Genomic DNA, 6,004 nt, shown 5'->3' on the forward strand with positions numbered 1-6,004 from the left:
AATGGAGATAAAAGTATGTTCAATACCCAGATGGAAGCATCAACAAAATCTTCTGTATTTGCCCTGGTTAAGTTATTGATATTTAATTATCTACATTCCTAATTTTACTGAGACAACGTTAGTGCAACTTGAAAGGAAAGACAACCCAACATTTGCTTGAATACTGCTGATATCATTAATATGCATACATCTGCTGGTAAACTGAAAACATTTTGAAATGCCTAACTTTTTTGATAAAAGTTACAAGTGGAACTCCATCACAATCTATTGATGCACACTGATAACCATTCTTAAATAGTTTCCAGAAAACTTGTTTTGTACTTTTGATTTCAATCCATGCATTGGGAAGAATCAAAATGATGTGTCATCCTCCTTAGTGAAGAGATCTAATGTGTGCTGTGAGTTTGCTGAGCATCTGAGGAATGCTCTGTCTTCCCTCTCTCTCTCTCCCTCTCTCCCCCCACTTTACTTTGCATTACAAAACCTGTCTTGGCAGGCTGTTATTTTTTTTGCAAACTGACAGGGAACAGAATGCAGCACAGCAGACCCGAGCACTCGACTGGGGAAATTCTTGACACCATTTGGCTGATTCAATAGAGTCCAAGCTGGACACTGTTTGTAAGAAAACGAATTGATTACTCAGAAGGGATGGACAGAGAAGGTCAGAGAATCTGGAAAATCTTGCACTTGCTCTATTTGTGATAACAAGTGACACAAAGGTGATTTGTAAAACACTGTCCTTAAAAAAAAACCTCAAGCAGTCACTTTTATTCTTGCTACTGTTTCATGGGGAAGCTAATTCCTTTGCTTGATTGAGCAGGTGGATTCTGAAGAGACCACCCACTGATGTTCCTGGACCATTGTCAATCAAATCCTGAGATCAGCAGTGGGGAAAGACTGCACAGAAAAAGAGAGAGAGAGAGCAGGTTGGTGGTTGTGTCATTTTTCACTGAAAGTAGTGTTCTCTTTAGTGTGACTGATGCCCCTATTATAGTTCTGTAAAATGTGTAAATTTGCATTAACCTCCATCCCAACTTCCACTCTGTACATTTAGCAATGCATGCAGCACTGCTGGTTCTGTCAGCACACTGGAAACTGATGTTTAGCACATGAGGCGGAAGCTCCTTCCTGTATAAACACATTTTGTGGGAGGTAGAAGCTACCACTATATAATATGGGTTATCTTTAATTCAGTAACCTTTATAGCTTAGTGTGATCTGGGAAAGTGATAACAGAAGGAACAAATTAATAAATTTGCACTCCAAGTTTTTCTTTCTTCTTATTTATAACAGCCAGACTGTATTCACTTTTATGGTGCCTGAAATTAATGATATCTATGTATCGTCCACATGAAGAAAGAAAGGTTAAATTTGTTGCATTACATGCAGAGCCCGCAGTTATCCCGGCTTGACTACATTATCACAAGCTATTTGAGTTGCTGTGCACTTACTGGATTTCTTGATGCAATTCACTGTTGTTTTAAAAGCAATTAATAGACCAATATCCAGGATTTCTATATTTTTTTGCATAATCTAATTAATGGTTGAGAAGTGATATCATTGCAGCTGGTCAGAATGTTACCAGCTGTTTCCTTGCTCTACAGCTGCTGCTATGCTCTGATACAAGGCAAGGTAAAGATTTACAATTTGATGAAGTAGGTGGAGAATCTCCAAAGTGGAATGTGGCATCCTTACAGTCGTAATGTCTGGGTCCAGAGATCTCTGTTCCTTCACCTATTGAAGTGTCAGCCCCACAATATTGCACGCATTTGTTTGTATTGTTTGAGGAATGCATGCCAAATGGAAAACTAAGCTCTTGCTCCCTGATCATAAAGAATAGCATTCAGGACTCTGACCTGACTCATCCATGAAAGAATGTTGTCACTGGCTTTTGTTCACATTTTACTCTGACAGTAAACTGACGGCTAGTGCCTTTATATGGGGAAATCTAATGTTTATACAGCACCAGCTCTTAAATGAATGCTTTGACCCAGTTCTATTATTCATCTGCATTAAATATTTCTTTGGGGAGCGCAACTGGTCAGACAATCTGAAGAAAGTAGAACCTGCTGAATGAGAATGATTCTTGTATCTAAATTTCAGTAACTTTTCTTTCCTTTTCACTAAATGGAAAATGATAGAAATTTTCTTGTGGTTAGGAAGAAAGGAAATATTTTAAGCAAACAATAATTACATATTTATTAATACAACAAAGTTCCTGATTTGTACCTGTGCTTCCACTTTCCCATTAGGGAATTTGTGGATGGATGTGTATTGGGAAGCTGTTCGAAGCTATTTTATATTAACATTGATTTTAGCCTCCAGTTAGGAGAAAAGGAACCTTTTTCATACTGGATTGATGTTAGACTTTTATCTAAGTCAATCTAAAGGCATGCTCCTGCAGAATTATTGCTATATTCTGGTTCATTCGACAGGAAAACAATTGTTGAATACAGATTTAGTAGTACCAAACACTTAGGGTTCTGGAGGTGATAACTTCTAGATAATTTTGTCAGAGTGATGAATGTTTGAAAAAAATGGAAAATTCTAGCTTAGCCTAGGCTCTGTACCAATTTCAACTGATATAGATCAACATTGACTTTGACTTGAGATAGACTCACAATCTTTAACTCAACAAAAGAAGAACATTAGTGGAGGTGAGCAGAAGAGGAAATCTTTGAAATGAAATGTGACATTTGTTTCAATAATGTAGAAACCACCTTCACCTGAACCAAAGACTCACTCCCCCACTCCCACCCCTGCCACACAATGGTAAAAATTCTGAACTGTCAGTGATAACATTGTTGGATGGTTTTTGCTTCAGTAAACTGTTTGTTCTTTGTTAACTCACTAAACAGCAGTCTTCTATTTTAATGATTGTAAATTTGAAAACTTAACAGAAGCTCTCACAAACAGTAATGTGATAATAACCAAATGATTTGTATTTGTGGTGTTGGCCAAGAAATAATTACTTCACAGGTTACTGTGAAATAGTTCCTCTGTCCTTTGAAATAGTGTTCTATATGATTGTTTACATCCATCTAAGAGGACAGGCAGGGCTTGAGTTTAACGTTATTTCCAGTAGTAATGAACTAGAGCCTCAGCCAAGATCTTTGAGATCAAATCTCCAGAATAGAAGTGAACTCAGAATCAGAATCAGATATATTATCACTGACATATGACATGAAATTTGTTGTTTTGCAGCAGCAGTACAATGCAAAGACATAAAAATCTATAAATTACAAAAATGAATAAATAGTGCAAAAACAAAAGGAATAATGAGGTAGTGTGCATGGGTTCATGGATCGTTTAGAAATCTGATTGTGGAGGGGAAGAAACTGTTCCTGAATTGTTGAGTATGGGTCTTCAGACTCCTGTACCTCTTCCCTGATGGTAGTAACGAGAAGAGGGCATGTCCCGGATGGTGAGGGTCCTTAATGATGGATACCATCATCTTGAGGCACCGCCTCTTGAAAATGTCTTCGATGGTGGGGAGTAATTTCTGATGCACAGAATGCACCCACCGTGGCATTTGAAGTGTTGGGTAAAGACTTGGGTTGTCCCAAAATGCTCAGAATTTCTTTTGAAATATGGTCACTCTTTTACTGTGGAAATGATTCCGCACATAGTTGGTGACAAAGAATGGTAAGATAAAGAAAGCAAGATTGATGAGGCACAATCAAACACTTATGATGGGTGGAGGAGCTGAGCTTTACTGAAGGTTTTAAGGGAGGAGAGTGTTTGGGGAGACAGTAGAAGCAACAAATTTGGAATAAGGATCTTTTGAACAGTCTGCACTTCCATCTTATTTCGCATTTCCCTGGACATTTCCTTTAATAGCAGTTTTCCAACGTTGCAAGGAGTACAGAAGATTTCATCTTTATTTATAATTAACTGTACTGTACCCTTTTACGGAGCTGCTTTCATATCCACCAAATAATACTGAACTACATAATTACCACCTTCTACCTATAGGAACTTATAATTATCCAAACCATCTTTTGCTCTCAAGCATGCAAACGCTCTTTCCTGAGTTGTAAATCTCTATGAAGATTTAATATAACAGATAAAGTTTTTTATAGATATTCCAATAAAAAACTTCATTTGGAGTCTGAATTTCAGTAACTCATTTAACAATAAAACTCAAATTCCACAAACAGTTGCAATTTTGGGGGTTAGATGGAAAAGCAGACTCATCAAAGCACTGATGATGTATTTGATCATTGATACACACATGATAGAAAGACCTTCATGACCACAGGACACCTCCAAGTATCTACCAGTCAATAAAGTTCTTAGAGGTGTAGATACTTGGTGGATTAGAAGAAAATCATGAGCCATTCTGTGTCTCTGGAATATTGCTTGCAGTTCTGCTCACCATACTACAGAAAGGATGTAATTAAGCTAGAGAAGGTGCAGAAAAGATTCACGAGGGTGTTGTCTGGACTGAAGGGCTTGAGTTATAAGGAGAGACTGGATAGGCTGGGGCTCTTTCCCCTGGAGCAACGGAGGCTGAGCTGTGATCGTCATGGAGGGGCATAAATAAGGTGGATGACCACAGTCTTTTTTCCAGGGGAGGGGAGCCTAAAGCTAGAGAGCAAATGTTTAAGCTGAGAGTGGAAGGGCTTAAAAGAGATGTGATGGGCAAGTTTTTTACACAGTGGATGGTGAGTATATGGAACAAGCTGCCAGGGGAATTGATTGCGGCAGGTACAATTACAATGTTTAAAAGACTTTTGGACAGATACATGGATAGGATACGTTCAGAGGATTATGAGCCAAATTCAGGCAAATGGGAGTAGCTGGGGAAGGCACTTTGGTCGGCACAGACAAGTTGGACCAAAGGGTCTGCTTACGTGCTGTATAACTCCAAGACTTCATCCATGACTCTTTGACACTGTGAGATTCCATTAAATATTAATGACCAAAGGCTCAGATGACGATGGTTGAAATATCAATATTATCCAGTACACAAGAGTAAAAGGGTTAGAGGAGATCCGAGGATTTCTTTTCACCCAGAGGGCAGTTACAATATGGAATGCATTGCCTGCAAAGGTGGTAGAGGCTGGTACACTCACAACGTTTAAGTATCTAAACAAGCACTTCAATGGCCAAGGCATAGAAGGCTGTGGACCAAATGTGGGTAAGTGGGATTAATATCAATGGTTACTTGATGGTCAGCATGGACGTGGTTGTCCAAAGGGATAATTTCTATGTAAAATGACTCTTTAACTCCAAGAATCTATGAATCTAAATTACACAAAAGTATTATTTACTTCTCCGGAGATGGTAAGCTTTGGGTTGTTCAAAAGAATGTTATAATGTGAAAGGCTGAAATGTGAAACATCATAGCACAATGACATAAACCTGTGAAATTTCAGAGTGTTGCACCATGGTTTGTGAGGAATTCGTTTCTGTCAGATCTCTTGCTGATCTCCGGAGCTCAGGTAAGCAATTATATGAAGATACCTACTGGCAGAAAGTTGAAATTGGGCAAAAGGAGAAAGCATCTCTTTGGGTATCTTTAAGCAGCTGGCTACTGTGATTTTATTTTGCGGCATCCATTATATTGATTCTCATGGGTTGAATGAATCAGGCTGAATTAGAAGGTGTCTATATATGAATTTAGATTCTTGAGTGTAGAAACATTTTGAGCAAGCTGTTATGAAGATTAATATTTATTTATTAATCACATGTACATCGAAACACACAGTGAAATGCATCTTTTTTTGCATAGAGAAACAAAGGACTGCAGATGCTGGAATCTAGATGAAAAACACGATGATGCTGGAGGAACTCAGCAGGCCAGGCAGCATCTATGGAGAAAAGCAGGCAGTCAACATTTCGGGTCAGGACCCTTCTTCAGGACTGAAGATAGGAAAAGGGGAAGCTCAATGTAGAGGAGGGAAAAGCAGAGCAGAGATAGGTGGACAAAAGAGGGGAAGCAAGGTGAGTACATGGTGATGATAGGTAGATGCAGGTAAGGGACAGTGATAGGCAGGTGC

The 6,004-nt window shown here is 38.7% G+C and overlaps 1 long non-coding RNA gene across 1 annotated transcript; it reads left to right on the top strand.

The window, feature by feature from the left end:
* Positions 1-620: 620 nt before the first annotated feature.
* LOC127571030 (uncharacterized) lies at positions 621-5,797 on the top strand. Its single transcript, XR_007956436.1, has 3 exons — positions 621-719; positions 821-926; positions 5,737-5,797. It is a non-coding gene; the product is annotated as an uncharacterized LOC127571030 (long non-coding RNA).
* Positions 5,798-6,004: the final 207 nt, after the last annotated feature.

The sequence above is a fragment of the Pristis pectinata genome, chromosome 5 (genome assembly GCF_009764475.1).
Source record: "Pristis pectinata isolate sPriPec2 chromosome 5, sPriPec2.1.pri, whole genome shotgun sequence".
Classification (NCBI taxonomy): Eukaryota; Metazoa; Chordata; class Chondrichthyes; order Rhinopristiformes; family Pristidae; genus Pristis; species Pristis pectinata.